Source organism: Protopterus annectens, chromosome 10.part0 (assembly GCF_019279795.1).
Source record: "Protopterus annectens isolate FY-2018-M chromosome 10.part0, PAN1.0, whole genome shotgun sequence".
Lineage (NCBI taxonomy): Eukaryota > Metazoa > Chordata > Ceratodontiformes > Protopteridae > Protopterus > Protopterus annectens.
This window is the reverse complement of record NC_056744.1, coordinates 558,115,167-558,132,089: the sequence shown is the minus strand read 5'-3', so window position 1 is coordinate 558,132,089 and position 16,923 is coordinate 558,115,167.

The window sequence follows — 16,923 nt, the reverse complement described above, 5'->3', positions numbered from 1 at the left end:
CACAGTTTTCAGTGTTCAACATTGGACTGCTTTCTGACATGGCTTTTGATAGTTATAGTTGCAGTTTGGAAGCTGAAAGGTGAGTGAACTATGGCATATTATGTGGTTGGGGCATATCGAGTGTTGCAATATTATTGTAGCACTTGGAAATCTGTCAAGACCCCTTTTCTCTTTTGTTATCTACTTTTTCAAATGCTTCATCTGAAATATATTTATGGGTAATCCCTGTCATTTAATGTAGTCATTTATGTTAATTCTGTAATTACTGGTATTTTGACTAACTCTGGTTACCTGACTCCTGGGTAGACTGTTTTATAAAGGGTAGTCAATCTTGAAATGCAAAATCTTATTTTTTTTCCAGTCACTTTCAATAATTATGATATTTGCTGTGTTCAGGATACATCATACCATCAATAACAGGTATGCTCTTAATGTTGCCATCAAAGCTATAATTTAATCTTACAGAACTTTAAGTGAAACCCAGTTGTGCATCGACTCAATTCCTTATATCACGTCTCATATAAAATATGTGCTGTGAATGTATCTCTTATATGCTAGTTTGTTTGTGTCTTTCGGCTTTTCCCGGTTAGGGGTCGCCACAGCGGAACTCCGGTCCGCTAATGATTGGCAGTTGATTTTTACGTACCGGCTTGCCAGGCCTGATGCACAACCTTCAACAAAGGTACGCCCATTCACGCATGTCTCCACGCAGAAGACGCTCTAGCTGAGAATCGAACCAGACAGCGTCTTACTGTGAGTAAAAACGTACTTTTCTGACATACATGCTGCTACAAAAGTAGTTCTATTGCACATTACTATAACTCTCATAGTATTCCACTTTAGTTGTCTAAACATTTTTTTCAAATAGAAACAGACTGTTCTGTAGTAATATATTTAATTAAAATTGTAGTACTTTATAGTTTGTTAGTTGACCAGTTTGTATATATAACTATCTTCTATCTTGTTGAGCTATACCAACAGTAACTTTCCATACATGTAAATAAGGACTGCACGTATGTCACTTGTTAACATAATGGGATGGAATCGTGAATGCCTTCACTAAGCACACAGTAACTGTACATACTCTGTATTCAAGACATCCCTACCACATTTTTTGTGCTTTCTGTTTACTCAGAAAAATTATCCTAAGTGTAGACATACTCTACATATTGTGATAAACTTAATGAATCACCCTCAATATTTAAGGCTGCAAGAAAATCAGCAGGAAAAAAAAAATTGGACGAAGAAGGTGTGAGTTATGATTGCGTTGTTGGTTTACTCAGAACAGTGTACAGTTGTACACTTAGTGTAGGCATATACTCCTTCTGAAATTGCAAATCTTTTATAAAGCCCACAAAATCATTTTTATCTTTTTTGCAGATATTGCTGCATACTTCAAAAATCATTTTAAAAAGTCATCAAACAGTTTTGATATATACTCTGTAATGAACTCATGGATAGGAGGAGTAGTGAAAATCAGAGAGTATATTGGATCTTTATATAGTTTTGGAATGTCTAACACCATCCCCAAAATTCAATAAACTCCGTGTAGGTTCTGTGCAAAGCGTACAGGAGTTTACATTTGTGCGAGGTGGTGCGTGGCAAGTGGCAATGTGCACCACCACACAATGCATATTAATGCCACGTGCCATGTCTAAGTGAGGTTTCATGGCTGGTAACAGTGTTAAATGCCATTGAACCTTGTAAGCGAACATGAATAGCAATTGTGTTCAAAGCAGAGCAGTTACGGTCCACAGATTTTCTCGGAATGCCACAATGATCACAAGGCTTCACAGATAGCTGTCAATGTTCATGGAACACATCTGCACAAAGGCCAGCATAATGTGAGGACAATTCACCAGAAACAGGGACATATTTGACAAAGATGTTGCATAGAAATGTGGTAGAATGAAACTCAAATATACTTCTCAACATCTTAGAGCAGGAAATCTGGACAAAGCCACACATAATGGGGGGGGGGGGCAAAGGGCCCAAAATAAGGACATATTCTAATATTATTCTTCCAAACCTAGGAAGGTGATAAAATAATAGGTCATACAGTAGCATGAATTTTCTGAAGAGCATGAAGTTTGAAACTCAAATGTCTGTCATCAATTTCTGACTTCAATCTGCAATGAGATGAGAATGAATTACCAGAAAATCAAAATGCTATGAGAAAAAGATCAAAAATATGACACATAAACTGGGTGATGTGCACAAATCAGGACAGTTGAGAGGTATGAACTCAAATGTATATAATATTGACTCACATCAGTCCTGAGATCATCCCAGTGATATGGCAGAAAGCCACAAATTTGATAAGGAACTCATCAGGACATTATTGCAATTTCTGGACAGTTGAGAGGTATGAATGCGAAGTATATAGTCCAAACACAGTACAGGACAGTGTATCTGCAGTGCAGAGTATTGTGATATCCCATTCCTGGCATTCTGTACTGAGGCTGATCTGTAATGGGAACATGGACTGCCATGTAAAATGAACACTCAGGGGAAGTGTGTGCATTGAATAGGGACACACAGATGAATTGTAGGAATGAATACAGGGAAAGAGGACTGGTGAAACAACGTCATTTATTTATTTATTTATTAGGATTTGTTTACAAGGATGGTCCACTGGGCCAAAGAGAGCCCATTTTCAGTGGAGGCCTGGGGAGAGAAGCTCCAGAAAAACATGATTAAAACATATGAAGAATGAACAGATTACAAAGTTATACAATTTGATATACAGAGCAGACATGATAAGTTTGATGCAAAGAAATTCAATACAGTTGACAAGTAAATTAGATGTGATTTTAGCAAGTATATATCAGCTATAATGCTGGAATAGGTAGAATATTCAGCTGCTAGAACTTACAGCAGAGGAGGGCATGTCAATGGAAGATGGTTGTAGCAACAACACCAATCACTTATCTATATGGTACAGTTCAGACTGTACAGTCAAAATGTGCTTTATGTGACTGTCACACAAGGTGAGTAACATTGGGGAGGATGACTGTGTGAGATAAGCATCCTAACATGAAAAATGCAGAGGACACATATCAGGGATCTGACATACAATTGGGTTAGGGAGCACATTGTGAAGCTATCCAAACTATGTCTGAATATGAGTGTACTCTCAGCAGAGGTCTCCAATAAGGTGGGCACAGGTAAAGGCTCATGGGAAACATTACAAAAGAGCATGGCGCAAGCACTCAAAAAATAAACAGCATGGAGAGGCTTTTGGAATTACTAACCAGGAAATGAATGTATGTAACAATACCAATGTGTTAAACATCTCTAATGTTCTTCTGTCAGAAACACAAACAAATTTGTTGAATAAAGGTCTCAATTTTATCCTTTTTTTTATTTCGGAAGACACTTTAGCACAGGATGTTATGGCTTTTTGTAGACTATTGAATCTCAAATTGCACTTTCAGGACACCACTGCCCATTCTGATTCTGATTTAGCTTTTACATATCATAAATCCAAATGTGTACCACCGATGCATCATAATGTTCAACTTTTCCAGTCTAGTGTTCTCAAAGATTTACATTTCAACTTTAGGGGTTCTACCATTAAGGCAAACAATCTCTCAAAGAATGATATGGACACCTTATGGGAACTAGTCGCTAATAAAGAATTGGTAATCATTACTGCTGATAAGGGTGGGGCTGTTGTAGTTATGAATTGGCAGCATTATGATGCCGAAGCATCTAAACAACTCATGGATGGTAGATACTACATTAAAATGCCTTTGGACCCCACATTCATGATCAAGAAACAGATTGATGACTTCTTGGGGTTAGCTGTACAGGAGGGCATTATTACTGACAAAACAAAATACCATCTTATGGTGTCAGATCCCAATAGCCAATACATATACTTTTTACCTAAGATCCATGAAGATCTTTACAATCCACCGGGGAGACCTATTGTTGTGGGTAATGGATCAATCATTGAGCCCCTCTCCCAATTCCTAACCAAGTATTTACAACCCTTGTTGAAATGGGACAGATCCAGAATTCAAGGCACAATGGAGTTTTTGGACATTATCTCTGATATGCAACTAGGACATAATTGACTGTTATGCACACTGGATGTATGTGCACTCTACACTAACATCCCACACTGGGCTGGCCTGGATGCAACAGAATATTGGCTATACCAATCCAACCTGTATGAACCTGGCTTTAACACCTTCTTAATATGTCTAACAGAACATGTTGAAACCAAAAATGCCTTTTTCTACCAGGATCAATGTTACTGGCAAGTGCACGGAACAGCTATGAGGGCATCCGTTGCCCCCATCTATGCAGACCTCTTTATGGCATACGTGGAGGAACATATTATATATGATGGAACACATAACGTCTATCTGGATGAAATAAATATATGAAGGATGTACTTGAATGATTGCTGGATGGTGTGGAGGTCAAATGTGGAATAGCTAATGGAATTTGTGGGATATTTGAATGAAAGTAAATGGGGACTCCAGTTTGCGGTAAATTGACATTAGGAACACATAACATATCTTGATTTCTTGGTCATCATGAATGATGATAACACACTACGTACTGAGGAGTTCTGCAAATACCCACAATATAACTCCCTCCTACATGCATCCAGCTTTCATCCATTTCATATTACTAAAAACATCCCCAAACCCCAGTTCATCAGAGTGAGGCGTAGTTGCTCACATGATTCCACCTTTCAGGTTTTTGAAAAGATCTCACCAAAAGGTTTTGGAAATGGGGTTATAAAATGGGGTATGTTTTAGAGGCTAGAAACTGGGCTGCAACACTTAACAGGGGAGATTTATTGAAATATAAGGTGAAACAACAAGGACCAAGCCCTGTTACTCGATTAACCATGACATATGGAAGAAACACTTATTTATTGACAAATAATGTACACAAATGTTGTTTTTCTTTCCGAAAAGGAAAAAAATCTGGGTTCTCATTTAAATCATTATAAATGGGGATCAGGTACTGTTTTGACTGGACCAACACAAACTATGCTTTTGGGGGATAAATTGAATGGTTGTATGCCTAGTGGTCACTGCAGCCACTGCAATAAAATCATGAACTCTAAACAATTCACAAGCAGAAACTGTGGTGCTGTTTTTGATATTGACTTCTTTGCAAACTGTAGCAGTGACTGGGTTATTTATTTGGCCTCATGTAGCTGCTCTATGCATTTTACGTGGGCTAGACCTCTAGACCACTTAGGTTGCATATTTCTGAGCATCTTAGTGATATGAAACACAAGAAGACCAGTAGTCCACAAGGTTTAGTAAGCAAGATCTAGCTTTGACAAAAAGAGAATGGGTCAGGTCAAGTGTGTTGAAGGTCAGCTATGTCCCTGTGGATAAGGTCCATGCTGATTCCTTCCCTAGCCTTGCAGATAAGGGTTTTTAAAAATATGGGTCAATAGTTATAGTTCTGCATGTTACCAGATTGATGGGCATTGCATATCACAAAATATTTGACATTGCATTTTGTAGTGTAGGTGATATATGTGTGGGAAAGGTACTGAAGCACCAGGGTTGCAGTGCATGGAGGGCTAGCAACACATTTTTTTTTATTTATTTAACATTTGTTGACTGGGACAGGAGTACCCAGGGGGAACCCACATTAATGCAGGGAGGACATGCACACTGCACACAGAAGGCACCCAGCTGAGAATTGAACCAGAGAACTGCTTGCTGTGAGGGGGCAATGTTAACTGCTGCACCACTGCACTACCCACATGGATGTAATGTAAATATGTGACATATTGTTAAATAGGGTCCTCAGTTTGCAATGTTTCCACATGTAATTTCATGTCATAGACAGGAAATGCTCAGTAAACAACAATAATAGAGAATAATATCTACATTTACATAGTGTGGTGAGCAGTGAGTTTGCACAACAGTTGATAAAGTGTACACACATGTGTGATACATATGTTTGTGCATGCCTAATGTGAGCCGCATTGCTAAAGTCTGACAGTTAGTACTGGGTCTATGAAACACACCTTAACTGACTCTGTGGCAGTAAATGTTAATACATTGCTACATTCCTTTTTAGGGTCAGATGGTACTGGTTTCGAATCCAGGTGTATCTAATAGGGTCTAGGACTCTTGCACAAATGCACTTTTAACCAAATCGTGAGTGGGCGGGCATATTTACACAAAACTGCTTTTCACCGAAGCAGCATTTTTGCATCAGTATGCCTGTTGTGCTGGTCGTACTATGGGGCGGATAAGGGAAAATTCCCTTTTCCCCACTGTAGTGAGATCTCGGAGTGAGAATATTAAAGTTGGGGAGTGTGGGGGAGCGAAGCGTAAAAATAGATTTAATGGGGTTTTTTTTAACACACATTAGCGAAAGCGCTTTTTCGATGAAAGTGCTTTCGCTAAAGTGTGTTCGGTGATAGTGGATTTGGACTGTTGAACTTTCATTCAACAGTCCTAGATCCATCTAATATTACTAAATACTTTAAATTACAGTGTGATAATGCAATGACATGAATTATTTATAGTGCATGTGTTGCTCTGTGATGGCATAGAGTAGCTGTGTTAAGTGGCATTGTGTGGAGGTAACTCAGCAGTTTGCCGCTGCTCAACTTTGCTGAGCATTGGTGTATGATATGCACCTTTGCGCAAACATGGAGCTCAAAACGTGAAGGGTTCTATTGCTTTTCTATTTTTTGATTGGATTAAAGTGGTGAACTAGAGTAGATAGGAAAGTGGTGAAATGGGGAGCAAGCAGGGGGAAGAACAAAGAGAAAGCAGTACATGAATTTTCAGGAGGGAGGTATGAAAGAACCATAACTATTAATTTCTTCAACAGTGTAAAACGGAAATATGTATAGAATATTAGCTGAACTTGGACTGTCACCTCCACAAACAGGGGGGTGACAACAATTCAGTCATGTTGTATAGCCAATTTTACTGAATCAAGTGTGTCAAGAAGACATGTGTGTGAAATGGTGAGCTGTGTATGGCACTTTTTTATTTTTGTGGGACATGTGTCCATTTAATTTTTACTTCAGAGACAGAGGAACGTTGGGAAAGGGAAGTAGGTATATCTGGGTCAGGTAAGTTGGGTAGATGAGGAAACAATTGCAGGCAGACAAGACAAACAAGAGACAGGGACAGTGATGGATGCAAAAGATTGGGGGACACTATGATTGGTGTGAGTGTGGAGACGTCCCAAGTCCACTGTCCTCAAGCTGGAAGACAGTGAGAATTGAGTCCTCATGCACTGGACTGTCATCACCATCACCTCACTCTGCTGATGGCTGGAGTGCTTGACATCTCTTCATCCTCCTAGTACTATGCAAAATGAGGTAGAGCAGCCTGTCCAGCCAACATAGGTGTGCATCAGTGGTGTGGCACACCACCTAACGCACCATCCCTGGTAAATCACTGTGGGTGAGGAAGTCACCACCTCCACCACTGCTCCCAGAGGGTACCTGTGGCCCAGCCTCTGGAACAGGACTACCTGAGGGCACAGGTAGTGCAGCAGCAGCAGCAAAGAAAGAGGCAGTGCTGCCAGGTTGGCTCCCAGACTTACTGTAAATCAATGCTGCAGCTGGTAGAAAAATATAGGCTGATCCAGTGGTGCTGGATTACCTTGCTGTGCTGTGCAGCATTTAGTGCTATGGTACACGTGGATGACATGGGCACATTTTGTCAACACATACAAAAAAAAAGAAAATAAAAAAAAGAAAATAAATAAATGAAAAATAACAAATAAAGTAAAATACAAATAAAATAAAGAAAATAAAAACAGAGAGATAAGGGTTGTGGTAAGAGAAAAAATGGATAAGATTAGTACCTTCATATGTGACATACAATACATTAATACAACTCTATTTTATCTTAACATTTACATTTAAGTCTACCACCTCTTAACAGATATACTGCAGGTTGTAGCAAGTAATCTTTAAAATGCGCATTTATTGCACATATGCATGTTCCAATTATACAGACAAGAGTTTACAGCAGGGCATGTGTGCCACTGGTATAGAGGTTTTAAGTTAAAGGAAATATTAATGAAGAAATAACAGTATTGTATAGTTGTGAAGTGTGGTATTTGAACCCACAATCTCTGGCTAAAATCTAATATTGGACTCTTACAATTGGTTTGAGCTACAGACTAATGCATACATACTTGCTTTTACAATTGAGATAAGCATGCTCAATTTGATACAACTGTATCACATACCTAAAAAGCTATCTTTAACTTTTAATACTACAATAACATTACTCTTCTGCTGCATACATGCCACTTTCTTCCATCAGTCTCACCAACCTAGTCCTTTGAGTTCAGACATTTCACTCCCAATCACTGGCAGTTGGGGAAAAAAACAGAACAGAACAGAAGATCATTATGCACACCAGTCATGCCTGTATTTAGCTTTCTAAGTCTTACCAGTAATCTCATGAGTTGATACATACATAGACACGGGATGTCTTCCGTATAAATTCCTCAATCTAAAGGTTGAGTGCATCCTTTTTCATCCTCTGTAGGTCATTGAAATGATGCCTACATTGCTCACCAGTGCACAGGATACCACTGACACTGGATACAGCCTGGGTTAAACTATCCCAAGCCTCAGACTTGAACTGGGAACCAGAATACTCCACCTACAGAAGCCTGTGGCTATGGTGCTTTATTAGGAGCCCAATGAATATCCTGGACAACTGGACACCCACCTCTGTGCCCTAAAGCTGACACCTTACCCACTAATGCCTGCCATGTCTATCTACTAGTGGATCTAGAGCAATGTAAACAGATACTTTCCCACCAATTCCATTTATTGCATTTACTGAAATCTGCACAACCATGCTACGCATTTGTGCAATGATGCGTGGAGAGCAGCAGTACTGAGCAGTGAAGAATGAGAAAATTGATTTTTATACTGTGGGATTCAAACTGAGGCAAAAGAGACAAAGCATTGTTCCTCAGTGTTGATTTTCCATAATTGCCACAGCAGAAGTGTTGCTCAGATATAGTCAGGCATCATACATAAACACAAGTGACAGAATGAGCTGTTACACTTGTATATGTAAAGCTTGACAAGGTTATTGGATATAGAGGCAGTTGTGTAACTGTCTTAGGCAAATGTGAAGACCATGGAAGCCCATCTAGCAGAATTATACTTATGGAAATATAGTACACAGTATACCCTCAGTCATGCATCTGATAATAAATCTGATAATACATAAATAAATAAATAAATAAAAAAATGCAATAATAGTGTGTCATCCCTTATACATATAATTAATACCAGTTCCACTATATATAGTGTTATAACTGAAAGTGAATATAATAGGAAGTGGAACAAGAGTAAAAGTGTATGGAATATCCTGTATTAGGAGCCATGATCCTCTGCTTGGCAGTCCAACACTTGACTCTGTTGCCACAAGAAAGTTGCAATGACACTTATTCATGTTTCGGTTCATTGCTATAAATTGCAATGTCACAACAGTAAAAAAAATGTTTCACACCCTCTACTAGAACCCAGGACCTTCTGTATTCCAGCCCTGTACTTACACCTGCTGCCACAGGAGTGGTTACATGACATTCCCTAATGTACTCATTCTTAAGGTCTCTGTGTTAATGCCATGCAATGCTGCTTAGCAGGTATGCTTAGTGCCCAATTGAATTAATTTAATGCATTTGGTTTCTACTTTTGGCTGCCTGGGTCCTGTCTGCAGGTGTTTGATGGCTGCAGATGCTGAGGAACTGCTGCACAATGCCAGGAAATGCTGCTTAGTGGGTTTGCATGCTGCCCAACAGAATTAATTGAATGTATCTGACTTCTATTTTTGCTGTTTATGTCCTGTCTGCTTTCTGTATGGTCCAGTTGTTCAGTTTGCGCACTGATGTACTTCAAGCAAATGAGATAAGCACAGGCAAACATGCTATTCTATTCCTCCATTTCCTTGATTGTGCTAAGCACGGCATTGGGCAAACCCTGCCCCCCCAAAAAAGAAAAAAAATGACAGAAAAAGAAAAAACAAAAAAGGAACAAGTAGTTGAAATAAGTCTATGACATACACATTAGAAAATGATGATTCACAAGAGATATATCTACATGGTTCTAGGACTATTCACTGAAAGCACAATTCACTGAAACTCAAATGACTGTGCACAAATCATTGAAAGCACAATTCACTGAAAATTATATATGGCATTTTCCCCACTGTAGTGCAACCCTGGAGTTGGGGGCACCGTCCCCACATTGGGGGTTGTGGGGGTATTAGCCTTCACACAGACTGGATATATATTAAGTTTAGAAAAGAGTAATTTTTTTGAAATTGCAAGTATCCATGACTATAGTTCAAAGTATTTACACCCCCCTTACTATATATTTTAACTCTGGGGTCGCACTACAGTGGGGAAAAGGCCATATATAACTTTCAGTGAAATGTGTTTCAGTGAATTGTGTTTCCAGTGAATTGAACTTTCAGTGAATTGTGCACTGTCAAACGTGTTTCAGTGAAATGTGCTTTTAGTGAATAGTCCTAGACCCATATACATATATGCGGATTTAAATTCTCACTCCAGTGGACCTTCAGAGCACATTATTGGTGCCTTATCCCTCTTTGCCATGCAAACAGCTTTGCAGCAAGGAACTGAAATCATTCTACACACAACCAACTACAACTTCATGTACAGTAATATGAAACCATACAGCCATTATTAGTACATGTATTATTTTTGGAAATAGTGCACTTGGTGACCACACAACCTGTCATGATTATTGCTTGAAAATATACAGCTCTGCTTTACTTTTCTGCTTTTGATGGCCATTCTTCATTTATCTGAACAGTAATCTGAGACATGCAGTCTGTAAGCCATTCTATACCATTGGCATTAAGATGTGTGAGGTTATTAACTGAAAATAATATCATATGCAGTTGCCAACAAATGAAGTCACAGGTTAGATGTTGAGGTACACAACCTTTGAATTGTATGCTGCTTACTTACATTTCCAACCTTACATCTAACACTTTGTAAATCTAACCTGAAACACCCACTGGATATAAGGCAGCCTGCATTGCTGTTGTCTTTTCTTTCTCCCAACCAGTAATCATTCATAGCTGCAATCCATTAAAAACAAACACCGAGGGATTGCCTGCACTATGTTTACATCTCCTACATGGATCCAAGTATTTGGGATTCAGCAATTCTAATCAGTTCATACCTCAATTGCATATTCACCATGCCAACAGCCCTGAATGTAAACCATATAGAAAGGCAACTGTGTTGCTAGGCAAACTGATGTTAATGAGACTTGATGTGAAGAGGACTGAACATACGCTATTTGTTTAGGATATATCTGCACAGAGGATTACTGAACTTCAGATGTTATGCTAGCATTTTGTAAGCTACCTACTGCATATGGTGGAATATATTTAAGACAAATCTGAGCAAAGGGTTTTACACTTTTATCTGTATGCATTATTTACAAGTGTACTGATGCTATTGGCATGTTTGTCAAGCCATTTTACAGGTATACATGTATGTCAATTCTTGAAAATGGAATGTTCTGTGATAAATATTTATAAATGTTTCAAATGTTTCAGAGACAGTTCCTTTGATAGCCCTTTTAGCATTTCAATGATGGTTCATTAGCAAAATATGTCAATTCCCTGTTTCCCTTTTGTGGGGGGGGGGCAAGGCTGAGTTACTTTTCTGGCACAAAGAAGGATATGTTGCTCTTGTTACTCTCCTTGTTTTGTATCCTGCCTGTTGTTAGTATTTTACATCTCTAGACTGTTTTATGTTTCTCCAGTGGGTAATACTGAGTGGATACCTTTTCTGTTTTATCTGGGAGCAGTTATTTTGTAGTTATGTGATGCTTATATGTATTATCCTCCTGCTGTCTTTTAGGACACAAGTATGCCACAATTGCATGTCAGTCTACAGAGACCTCCTTCACCAGTGCTGAGAATTGGGCCACAGTGGATGCTTTTAGGCAACATGGTGCCTTCCTGCTTGAAAGGGGATGGGAGATATGGCACATAGAATGCAAATTTGGCAACAGATTGTGGATGATGTGAATGCTGTGGATGGCCATGGCAAGACATATGAGCAAATGTGCCACAGGGTCACTGGCATGGTGACACCTGCATAGAGGAGAGCAGCTGCAATGGGCTGTGATCAGATGATTACTGCAGGAGGGCCTGCTATGGAGCCAACACTAACACCAAATAAAGAGTTCCTGACCAATCACAGGGATCTAGACAGCTGTCAGGAAAGTGTAGTACAGAATGAACTGTATGTCAGTGCAACAGCTTCAGGGACAGCCAGCACATCCCAGGAGGAGCTTCCAGGTATGCTTTGGTATCTCAACAGTTGAATACTATTGCATAGTAAAACAATTGAAATAAATACGTTAATTCTGTGTCACATGAATTATTTTGGGGGGAACTAAGATTTCTACAGTTAGCTTAGGTTGGAGTTGTCAGACATGTTCTTGTTGAAAGTATAGTTAATGGACATATAAAGGGGTAAAAGTATTACCCCCTGTGTTACTGTTAATTGTGATTATGTTGACTTTACCTTTTGCTTAACTTCTTCCAGGACCATCTGGATTGGCAGAGGATAATCTCATCTGCAGATGGTAAGCCAAACATTTTTATGTCAGTACTGCTGAGCAATTTAAATAAATATTTAGTGTGTGCTGTTGATGTCAGGCCTGTTGTGTGTACTGTTGCACTATTTGTAATAATGGCACCACTGTTAGTTTATTAGCATATATTGGACTAAAATAATGTAGGTATTAATATTTCCCTGTGTTTTTTGCTTCTTATCACAAGTGATCATGACAGTGGATGTGTGGGCCCTCTGCCACCTGATGTTAGTGTACCAACAGACTCAGATGATGATGGTAGCCAAACTAAGGCACAGTCATGGGGTGAGAAGATGACTCGGACACTGAGGTTGACATACATCCATCCCCTGCAATTCCATCAGACAAAGCCAGTAGCCTATGCCTACCCATTCCAGTGACTTCACAGATGTTGGATGGGTGATAGGAGAGGCCTTTGATCAGGAAAGTCTGGTTACTGTGGCTTCACTGTCTATTCTGTCTGGCTGTAGCCAAAGTGTGGGCCAGGTGCCATGTGGGAGGGTTGATAGGGGTTCTCAGAGGAGGCCCACTGTCCCTCCTCTACCTGGTCTATATGTCTTTTCCCGTGACACTCAACATATGTTTAGGGCCATCATGGAGGCACAGGTATGTTCCCAAAGGTGATCCAGACAAATGCTCAGTGGTGTAGATGTTTCACAGACTGACATGCATGACTGTTGCTAATTCAGTGGTTTGTATGAATGACACATTGGAATGAAGGATGCCTGTGATGGAATGAGGGGTGTCCATCATGCAATAATTGTTTTTTTGTGATAGAACATCTGCTGCAAGGGGAACAGCATCCTCATGGGCATAGGTCAGCCACATTACCCATTGTTAGCCAATGTGGCCATGCCTAGTCATGCTGCAATAGTGGCAGTACTTCCACTGCTCCATCAGTGAGTGAGCTGTCCACACCCAGACATGGAAGGCAATGGGGTAATGGTCCTGAGCATCCCCATGAAAGTAGCTCTTCTAACAGACTTTAGTCATGTTCAGGCAGCAGCAGTGCTTCTGACCGTGGGCATAGATGTACCAGTGAAACTCTTGGTAGAGCCAGTTCTCATGGTTGGCGACAACAATGATGAACTGCCACCTCTACCATGCATGACTCACACCTGTCCAACATACCAAGATGTAGAGCTAGCACATCGCTTGGCTGTGTTCATTCAGACACTCACACACTAATTTCACTTGTGAGACCCCTACAGACACACACACACAACAGTTATATGGTTCAGCCTTAAAACTAATTTTGTCTCACTGGTCATTTGTTGGTTTATCCAAATGTCTGCCTTGTTCTCTTTCTTATTCACACACACTCACTGACCTTTTGTGTCAGCCTAGGCCTCCTGTTTCCTACACTACACCCTGTGCAAGTAATGATAACTGTACCATAGTCCTCTTTTCTATCTTTCAGGGATACATAAGTTTTGTGTATGATGCTCAGAGTGCATAGCTGACTTAGTGCTTAGTATATCTGCATTTGTGGTATTGAACTGGTAATTTTACCTTTGACTTATGTTCGCCTTGGAAAGACAGACAGTTGATAGCATCAAAATTTCCCAACTTTATTGTGAATGATTTTGTGTGGGTTGTGAAGTCAGAAACTGCAATGTGTATTATTACTTTCTAACTTCTCTGTTTAATGATTTTCCAGTACAAATGTATGGTGCTAAACTGAGGGCATGCAGTGACCATCAGTACCTTTGTGAGGTATTACTGTGTGAATCATTGATTTTTGAGGCCTGCTACTTAATAATGGATACAGATAAGTCACATAAGTCTCTGCTGTCACATGTTAAGATAATTTCTGTAACAAATAGTCTCCCACTTTTTATTTGCATACAGTACCAATTAGTGAAATACAGGGACATGCCACTCATTCAAATTATTACACAATACACTCCAGGTTCAAGATTTACCTTATAAATGCAGTAGTTGATATAACTTTATTTTAGGGCTGACTCTGTCTGATGCAAGCAGTACACAGCCAATACATGGAGAGGTACAGGTTGTGTGGGCTGCCTAGCATTAGTGTTACTATATGTATGTGAGTAGGAGAAAGGCTTTTAGACCTCTAGGTGGTGAGTGAGTGTGCTGTGCATTATCTTGTCACCAGTGCAAGGGCATACTGAGCTCACTTATGTCTGCCTACACCCACAGCAGCTGGTGGTTCCCCCTCTGACTCCTCACCTGCCTGTGGCTGTGGTCACCTTAGCATTGGTGGTGGGATATGTACCTCTTCCATTGCTGATCCTGCTGAAACCGTTTTCTCAGGATGATACTGTGTAGCATGGCACATACTGTGAATATTGCTGTACATGTCCATGGATTGTATTGCAGACCTTTCCCAGATGTATCCAGGCACTGGAATCATGACTTCAGCATCTCAAACATGTGCTCTATGACATTTCCGGTTTGAGCGTGTGCCTCATTATGACATTCTTCATAGGTGTGTGTGTGTGTGTGTGTGTGTGTGTGTGTGTGTGTGTGTGTGTGTGTGTGTGTGTGTGTGTGTGTGTATTTCCAATGGGTGTCATCAACCATGGTTCCAGTGCATAGCTTACATCCTCAAGTAAATGACCTGTGGGATATCCCCCCTAGCAAACATCTGGTACAGTTGGAAGGTGTGCCAGATATGTGAGTCATGGTAACTGCCAGTGTTGCCAGCACACACATACAAGATGATTCCCCTGGCAATACACATGACTTGGTAGTTGATAGAGTGGTAGCCCTTTATGTTTATGTAGAGCCAACCTTGTTCCCTGGGTGGTGTCTTAATTTCTATATGTGTACAATCTATAGCACCCAGTACTTCAGGGGAGTGTGCTACAGGGTAGAACTCCTACATATTTCTGCCCCTCTCCTCAGAACTATGGGGAAAATATATGTGGTCACTGGCATGTTGGAGCAGAGCATTCAGGAATTAATGGAGGATCCTGGATGCTGATGCCTGTGACACCCCCAAAATGTCCCCTGTTGGTTTCTGAAAGGTACATGTAGCTAAGATTCTAAGTGCTACACATACCTTTGTCTCCACTGGGATGGGTTTCTCTCAGCTGGCTGTGAGTTAAGGACGACAGAGGTCGCAGAGTTTCTGTAGAGTGTCCCTATCCACCCTCTAACATTCGACAATTTCTAAATCATGTAGGCTGTGAAAAGTTAAATGGGAACTGAAAACTTTTCTCCTTTTTAGCCTAGGCCTATTGGCAGCAGCAGCACCATTGGTTTCAGCCTGTATCACTTACAAATTAATTAAAGCAGCAGCCCCTAACATTCTTTCCATGTAGACTCCTTTCAGTGGTTATATTCAAAAAGGTTTTGGAATTCACAGAAAGAGACAGCACTAAGTCTACACAGTTGCTTTATAGCTTGTTGAATAGCTTCACCATGTTGGACTGGTTGATTAGCATGCAGTTCAGCTGCTTATGTTGTAATTAGCATATCACAGTGTTTACCTTGTTCATGTGGTGGTTCGCAACCTCTACTCGGCTCTTCATGAATCTAAAACTCATTGTTGCCATGTAGAGTTTATTGAATCCCTCCACATATTTAATTTCACCCCTTCCGCTGAAGTTAAACATTTCATGTAAAGAAACATGTGACACACAAGCCCTCGTAACCACATACTCCATTCAGTCAGTTTATCTTAGTTTCAAACCTATTATATTTTTGAGGACTATAAGTTTGATCCTTGCAAATGGGCAAGCTTAAGGAGGTAAAAGAGAAATGTATATTAATTCTGAAATTGCTGTATTTCAGAGAATATGATCTTCTCTGGGGTAAAGTTATCTCAGATATTTGTATATACTAAGTATTTAGGAATGGGGATTAAAAAAATATTTCTTTTTAATATGTAACAGCAAGTTTTGTACTTTCTATTATTTTAAGAGGACTTGTCATAATTGTGTGCAACTGCTCGTGATACCAACAACAAAACTAGTAACTGTAGCTGTTGAGAGTGGCCGTGCTGTCACGTCTTGTCATTACATCTGCATAAAGAGTTCAAACAGATTTTGATACTGATGGCCTGCTCCCACACCACACAAACTAAGAAGGATGATTGCCGAGATGTTTTCTTTGAAATATAGGCAGATTTCAGATGCCCGTTAGTTTTTCATTATTGATAGTCTAACTTTGTAGTGGTGATCAAGCTATACTAAGTCTGAAATGAACAAAATTCACCAACTAATGACTGGAATTATGTATTATGCTTAATGTTATGTTTAAATCAAGTTTTAACGTATTTAGGCTGATTTATGCATTCCAAGCAGAGATCACATCTA